The sequence below is a fragment of the Phaethon lepturus genome, unplaced genomic scaffold, assembly GCF_000687285.1.
Source record: "Phaethon lepturus isolate BGI_N335 unplaced genomic scaffold, ASM68728v1 scaffold14415, whole genome shotgun sequence".
In the NCBI taxonomy this organism is placed as follows: domain Eukaryota; kingdom Metazoa; phylum Chordata; class Aves; order Phaethontiformes; family Phaethontidae; genus Phaethon; species Phaethon lepturus.
The window spans coordinates 70,617-79,360 of record NW_010538471.1 but is presented as its reverse complement, the minus strand read 5'-3'; positions in this window follow the sequence as shown (position 1 = coordinate 79,360).

Genomic DNA, 8,744 nt, shown 5'->3' with positions numbered 1-8,744 from the left:
AGGTAAAGGAGGACAAACTGTGAATGAACATTACAAAAACTAAAGAACATTAATTTTTTTCTAATGATTTCAGGTGCAGCTTTTATGTAAATTAATAATTGCTTCCTGCATTTCTGGACTTGCTTTAATGTTGGTGAAAAGCACCTTTAGTCATATTTTTGTTTTTTAACTCCAGCTTACACATTTCCACATGTGTTTGGAAACATGAGTATTTTTAACAAGTTCCAGGCAGTTTTACTGAAGGAACTGCGATATGTTCACATAAACACTGGTTTGCTTAGAAGTCTCTTCAAGTCCTGCTCCTGTTCCTATAAGCTGCTTTTAAAATAAAAGTAAAAAACCCTCGTGGTTTAAATCCCAGGGATTCCTACTTTGATTTTACTTGCATCTTAGTAAATTGGGAATAACTATGCTGACTTGTAGTACTGTAAAGGAAGCATAGGCAGAATCAGGTCCTTATTAGCTTGTGGTGAACTCTTCTCTTCTGATAAACACACACATCTCCCATGCACATACTCTTAGATGATATAAAACTGGAGAACGCCATTGAATGCAGCAGAGAAACATTAGAGGAAGTAATCCACAGCATCAGAAAGCTGAGCGCCATACATGTGGCCAAAACAGCCAGCTCTTTGTAAAGCTTAGCAAAATATTTTGTCCCTTTGAATTTAGATTTCTCATTCATCTTTTAGTCATCTGTGCTTGTTACAGAAATAAATTGTAGAAGAACAGTTCTGCTTAAAGCAAACTTCATCCGTGTCTCAATTCTCTTAGGTTAGCAGCATACACTAACTCTGTTTTTAAATCTCTCTTATGACAGTAAATAGCAACCGCGTTTATTTTTTACTTTGTCGGTCTAAAAACCAGAAAAATATCTGTTGTTTCTAAATTTAAAGTGTGTGCTATAATGTACAAATCAAATTTAGCACTGTAGTAAAAATTACCAGCTGTACTTTAGCACTGAAATAAAAGTAAGCATTTTATCACTAAATTCAAATGTTCTCGATAGCATTCTAACAGATGCCTTCTGAAATCAATTGTGCTAGCAAGTTTGTGGAGGGTGTGTCAGAACTGACCACTTTTTAACATAAAGGACATCAAGAATTTGCTGCTGCTTCCTGCTTTCCTTTCCTTAAAAAATACCAACACTGAAATACAATAGTGAACTGATTTATTGTACAAAAGAAAATGGGGATTTGATAAATGAAATGCATCATTATGCTTTAAAATAAATAGAAACCCCTGTGTTCTTTGGATTTCCACATATGTTGTATGTGTTGATCTATGTTTGTAAGTGAAAGGGACTTAAAGCATTTACTGAGGAACAGACCTAAAGAGGTGTCCCCCGCGTTGCATAACAATTCTGTCAATGACATGGGTGCCCACTTGGACTGCAAAGGAAAAAACCCTGCTCTTCCTCCCTGTAAAGGACATTGTCAAGATTACCTTAACCTACTGCTAAAGAATATATTTATTTTTTAGTGCGCTTTTCTTGCACCTTTGAAAACTGCCTTGCTTTCCAAATGAAAACCTAAAATATTTTTTACTAAATGATTACATTTAAGAATGACCAGCTATTTGGTGTGCAACCTATCAACAGTAACCCCGGGCAGAAACGTGTTCTGTACCATGAACATATCCCGTATGAAAGGGCTCTATGATGTAATTGCCTACAATGACAGGGACTACCCATGTTGAGCCAGAAGTCCCTTCCCGGTCCCTGTGTCATCTCTCAGTTTTCCTTTTCCAGGCCTTTCCCAAGGGATAGTATCGCTCTGTACAAAAATGCCTTTCTTCCACTGCAAAATTCTTGTGTATATTATTATTCCTGTTTGCTCAAAAAAACATGATTGTGGCACTTCCACCACAGGTATTGTTTACACATGTACATTTAAATATCTTAATAAAGGAAATTATTTAGATTACATCCTTAAATTTGTAGTGGGAGAGCAAAATGGCTTTAACAGACTGGGAGATTTGAGCACTGTAGGTTCTGACCAGGAGAAGGCTGCAGTAAATGAAATGAGAGAAGGGCACGAAAATGGGTTGTTAGTAGAGTCAGCAACAGGGACAGACGGCATCAAGGGGGGAAACATGGCCCGTGCATGGAAGTGGAGATGTGGCACCAGGGCAGTTCTCAAAAGACCCAGAAAAGAGCAACTGAGAGACCAGGCCACTCAGTTTCGGTGAGACCGAGTTTCAGAAAAAGGTGGGACTTTCAAGAAAGATGGCATAAGGTCACTAGAGATACGAGTCTACGTGGGAGCTGTGGTTGGCTGTTTTTCTGCGGGCTATCAGCCAGGGCTTCGTTTGATCCGAGCTGGAACGAAGGCAAGCTCCACCTGCCAGAAGACTCCTTACACAGAGAAAATCGTGTTGCTTGCATGAGCATGGAGCGAGGCTTGTGTTTCAGTTTCTTTAAAACACCTGGATGCCAGGGAAGGTAACTACCAGAGAGCACTTATGCTGGCAAAATGCTGGGTCCAGAAAGTCTTAGGAATGTGAAAACACCACTTTTAGCAGTAATTGCTAATTGCTGCATCACTAGCGTAAAATACAACTAACTTGCAGTGCACTTCTGGTTTTCTCTGTAAACCTGGGCTGTCGAACCACATCGCAGGAAGCCTCCAGGGCGTTGCTGTCCATCCGGAGAGGAAGATCAAAGACGTAGGCTTACGCACAAGGAGCAGCAGGAGTTTTTACAGCATGTGTTTGTTCTGTTGTAAGTCTTTGTATGTATGTGTTGGAGAACACATACACCTAACGCAGTCCTTTGCAACCATGTTTAATATGAGGCTGATAGGCTTTTTCCAGTGAAAATGCAGAACTTTGAGGATTTCTCTAGCAAGTTTAACACCTCTTCTGATTCCGAGAAGATTGTGGAAGATTAAAAATCCGTATGCTCAAGAAGAGGAAAAGGGAAGAGAAGAAAAAGCAGTGCCTTCTTGACATGAACAGGGTGTTCACTGAACTTCTTGGGAAGATGTCATTTGAGGTTTCGCCTGTGAATAATTCTGATCAGGAACGTCTTCCCTTTCATTTTTATGACGCTCTAGCCCTTTCACTTTCATTTTGACCTTCCAGGTAACTACACAAATTTACTACTGGTGGGGTGTCATAGCTGGCACATTGATTGGATTTACTCTGTTTTGAAACTGTGGGTCAGATTCGGAAGAGAGACCCAGTATCCATTCCACTGTTATTTTTCTAATGTGAATACTGACTGCTTCAGAAGGTGTGGTGTCATATTTTTCGTACATCTGGAACAAATGCTCCAATTACCAGATTTTGAGAAATTAAATACAAATACAAGAGAAACACAAATAAGTTACAAATACAAGCAAGCAAGCGATCTACAACTAATGAAATACATTATTTCTTAAAGGAAAGCTAACAAAAAAGAGAAAGTTGGGGCAATAATGAATTTTTAAAAGACAAACATGTTGAATCAGATGGCCTTTATCTCTCTCAGAAATCTTACTGCCTTTCTTTCCTTGGCACTTTCTTCAAATACCCTTCCAACACCCTGAGGCACAGCATGGGACAAAGACCTCCAGTGAAAAAAACACATAAACCAGTACAAGTCCTGTAATTTATAGTAATGAAAAGCAGTTTTTCTAGTATATGTCATGAAATCAGTCTGCTGCTCTGTACTGTACACTAACAGAGACCATCTGAGCATCACAGATTACAGTTTAAATTGTTTACATAGATATGCATGGCCAGAAGAGGAGATGACATGTACTTATTTTGGAAATCACTAAGTAGATACGCAATCTTCCAAACCCTTCCGGAAGTTTATTGATCTCCTGGAAGGTGTTTTCTGGGGGTATAAGGATTTTTATTTATGCTCTGCAGAGCTCCCGTGAACTGAGAGATGAGTATGTTGTGCTCCACCTTTACAGTTACATCTGTAGAAATAATTCAATAGGAATTGCCCTTTTCTACCTTAGCCTCAATTTTTCTTTTACTAAGTGGACAATAACACTGCTCTGTTAAATGAGTGATTTTGACCCTGAATCTTCTGTGAAGGAAGATGTGTGTGTGTGTCGTACTCTGCATATATAAGCACTTGATTGCCAGTTCACACACAAGTTTATGAAGCTCTATTTCTACTATAATTGATTAGTATTGTTTTTATTTCACATTAAGTTTAGAATAGAAAATATGTTTTAAAGGCTTTTATTGGTCCCTTCTACCAAGTAACCAGCGGTAGAATGAGAGGAAATGGCCTCAAGTTGTGCCAGGGGAGGTTTAGACCGGATATCAGAAAAAAATTCTTTCTTGAGAGAGTGAGTGGTCGAGCATTGGAACAGGCTGCCCAGGGAGGTGGTGGAGTCACCATCACTAGAAGTGTTCAAAAAACGTGTGGACATGGCACTTCAGGACATGGTTTAGTGGGCATGGTGGTGTTGGGTTGATGGTTGGACTTGATCTTAAAGGTCTTTTCCAACCTTGATGATTCTGTGATTCTGTGTGACTTGCATTCTAGCTTGTGCCTCTGTACATAGGTTTAAGGCTAGTTGAAAGCTAAAAAGTGTGTTGCAAATGCATTTGCACAAATGCCATGGTCTCATTCTGTTTGTTCTCTTTAAACATATTTATATGGTAACATACCAGCACCTCAATTCATCCAGAATTAGCCAGGAGGGGCAGGGAGAGGGAGAATCCAGACAAGTAATGGTATATGTCAATTCTAGCACTCTCCTAACTGTGATACCCCTGCAAACTTTGTTTGCAGTCATTTCACTTTTATTAAATTGAACTACTTAGTTTTCCAAACCAAATATAGTGGATTGGAGGATTTGGCAAAACGTAACTACCAAGGTCACTTTTGGGAAGATGTTATTCGGTTCTCATTAAAGACAGAACTGAGGGGGGAAATGGAAAATTGGACACTGAAGCCATAGATATTTTCTGCATGTTCTCAGAACTGTGTATTGCTTATTCTAGGGAAGGAATGAAAGTATTATTTCTATTAATCACAAGCTGTCACAGAATTATTTCTCATTAAGAAAACTCATATGAATTTGTGAAACCTTACGTAAATGCAGAAAGATTATTGCTTTATATACTACCTGTTAAAACAAATATGCATCATTAAAAAAACAAAACTGTGATGTTTGTTATTAGTGTGGACTGTGACTAGAAGGAAAATGGGACAGACCCAGGTGTGGGTAAAAACCTGAAGCAGTTCACTGTATGCAGTGAAAGATCACAGTGGCACTCTGAAGGGGATAAATATCAATGAAGAACTTAAAGCCCCAAGAAAGAAAAGGGACCGTGTTGAGAGGTCAAGTATGTTCGATGCTACCCTCAAATGCATTCAGTAATGAACAATGAGGCAGTAATGAGGACGAGGCAAATATCTACTCAGACTTTTTATGCCTCATTAGTCAAGCCAGTGGGTATGATGGCTGAACCAAAAAACTCAAGGAAAACAATTAATTTTGGATCAACCCACATTTTTTTCATTTTCTCCCCAGAAAAACAATAAACTGAGAAGGGGATTTACCAGAGACAAAACATTTTGTCTTCAGTTTATTTAGTCCCTCTTTATTTTAGTTTTGTTAGTTAAACTGCAAGTGAAACATTGATAGTTTTGTTCTGAAAATGTTGCAAGGAAATGCTTAGTCCTTCCTAAATATATTTGCTTTCTGATTATTTTTTCTGAAACCATTTATGAAATTTGACCCAATTTCATAAATACTTTTATTCTCTCTTCATGATGTGTTGAACTGGTTAATCACATTCTCCATTGCCAGTATTTTCTTTCCCAGGAACAAAGACCACTCATGTTTTCTCCTTTTATCCTCTTAATTGAAAGGCATAATGCCTCATCACCAAAATACTTGAGTGTTTTCCATATTAAAAAATGCTCTCCATGAAACCGCTTCCCTTCACGTTGCCTTCTTGTAGTAGAGCAAGAGTGTGAAAATGAGAAATCAGTATAGAGAAATTGAGAGGTCTGTGCATGAGTGAAAAAAGATGAGGTTGAAGAGATGTTTTTTGTATGTGATTCTGAAAATGGCAGGATATTTGTCCTTTCTGAGGTTCTGCCTTCAGGGAGCAAGTGGAGGAATGCAACTGGTGTAATCCCTCGAAAGGAAGACAGATGCTACCTACTCCGAGGTAGCATCAACCTGACACAGAGTTTGTGTTCCAAGTCCAAACTCCTGAATTAAAAAGGGAGGGGAATGCATGTATTGTGTAGCTAGTACAGACAGAATAGCACTAAACCAAATTCTCTATAGTAGTGATAGCTGTGGTCTACTGAGTTTAGCAGCAATTTAGTTTTTTACCAAGGACATATATATATATAGATGTATATGTGTGTATATATATACACACACACATTTTGCTCCTTGGTATAGTGAGCCACAGTAATAAAAGCAACAAATACACAGACAATCCACAGGCCACTACAGAATTCCATGGTTCAATGTACAGTCTTTCTGGCTAGTCCCAGATAGGAGGATGAGAAGTATTTTAAAGCCAGGGATAATTTGGACAGCTGTTCTCTATAAAGTCAACAAGATCATAATAAGTCTATTAGTTTGACAATTGAAAGCCACACATCCCAAATGAGGACCAAAAAAATGCCAGTTCATTTTTTATTGTGAGGACTTTTCCCTCTTTTCAGACAAACGATCTCAAACTTGCTTAGACTGAGCTTCAGTTAATCGTTTTGCCACACTGAGCAATCCTGAAGAGGACTGTGCTGAATTCAGAGTAAAGAGGATGCCTTGCTCTGCTTCTGCAGTGGTTCTATGCGGATATTTGATAAGACAGAGCACAGGAACGAGCTGTTCGGGATGCTGCAGTTCAGTGCCCTGGAGATGGAGGAAAGCTGTCCACCCTGACTCAGATGCAGATCTCAGCCTGGTTCCCATGTAAATGACTTGAGAAGTATAATGTTTAGCTGCTAATTACATTTAGATCCTTTGGGGAACCCACCAAGATTTCTATGAATGTACAGTTCCAGCCAGTGAACAGACAGAATTAATCCATTGGTTTGCTCTAACAGGGGACCTAAAAAGAACAATTACTTACGCTGCTGTGATTGCCCTTCTTCAAGGTTAAATTCTCCATACAGATTCCACTGTTGTTCTTCACATGAGATGATTGTTCTTTGAAGAGCAATGAAAACTATTGCAGTAGCTATCCACTTATTTATTTTTCTCAATTAACAATCGTGCTTTTGGTTAACAATAATGATTTTTTTTTCGTTAGTGGCATCTTTATCCCTTGTAAGCAACATCTTTAAAAAATGAAAAATTTAAAGAATGGGAAAATAAAACTTGGGAGAGACTTCAAAAGGTTTTCTCATCGTAACCTGATTTTCCAGCAATGACTTTTCATAGCAGATGTTTGTCTTAACAAACAAAAACCGTTTGTTCTAAAAAACCTCCATACCTTCCCCACATTACCTGTTCTAATGCTTAACTCTTACTACAGTTACAACATTTTTCCTAATGACTTGATCTAAATTTCACTTGATGCAATTTAAACCTGTGACTTTCGTTTTCTCATCGTAACCTGATTTTCCAGCAATGACTTTTCATAGCAGATGTTTGTCTTAACAAACAAAAAACGTTTGTTCTAAAAAACCTCTATACCTTCCCCACGTTACCTGTTCTAATGCTTAACTCTTACTAATGACTTGATCTGAATTTCACTTGATGCAATTTAAACCCGTGACTTTCTGTCCACTGATTGTGCTTGGGTTTTCGTAGGCACTCTGCCTCTAGTTGAGATCTTGCCAGTGCTGAGATAGCACAAAGATTTCTTCAGTTGTACAGTCCGTTTTCCACAAAAGCATGATACTGTTAATTCACATTCAGCTTGCAGTCCCTTTATCCCTTGGTGCAGAAATGTTCCTTAAAATGACATTCATTGGCATAGGTTCATGAAATTCATTACTCCTGCATAAGGATCCTGCCTTTATGCCTTTCATTTGCCTTTTTTTTTTTTTTATAAATTAGTGCACTCACAAATTTGTGTATTTGCTCAAATATTGCATTCATTAATAATACAAATTCTTATAAGTTGGAAGTAGCAGAGTGGATGTATACTACTCCAGATAAGATCTTTGGTGTAAAATACTGTGATTTGTTATAATCAGTTCTCTGTTCAAGATAGTTTCAAGACAAGAAGTATGGGGATGTTACAGGGACACAATGCATGTGTGGATTCAGGAGAATGATCAGTAACTGACAATATAGCAAAAGACACTTTGTTTAGCTCTGTCAAACAAGAGGTAGCTGAGGCATGTAAGAGTCATAGCCTCATTTTACAACCAGATTTTCAAAGAAATCATGCTTTCATTAATAAAATGCAGGCTGTCTCTTGTTTCTTCACATTCTGGCTCTTGCAGATTCCCAGGTCAGATTTGATCAGGTGTTTATTCCTCTTCTTAATGTTTTCAGAAGGGAAATGGCCTTGCTGCCAGAATACTGCTGGGGCTACTGCATTCCTCTCCTGTATTGCCAGGTCTGTCCATGGGAATTCTTTGTGGAACAGAAACATGTAACACTGATGCCTAAACGTTACGTCAAGCAGTTCATACACCACCAAGCAGGTTCTCGTCGGCAGTCAGCATGGTCTGTGTAGGATACAATGGGAATACAGTGTTGGACTGCACCCTATGAAAATAAAGTAAATTTAAATCTGTAAAATAAGTTGCTACATTTTGGCTAGTCTGGATCATGTCAGGCTTTCCATGTCAGAGCCAGTTCATCTTT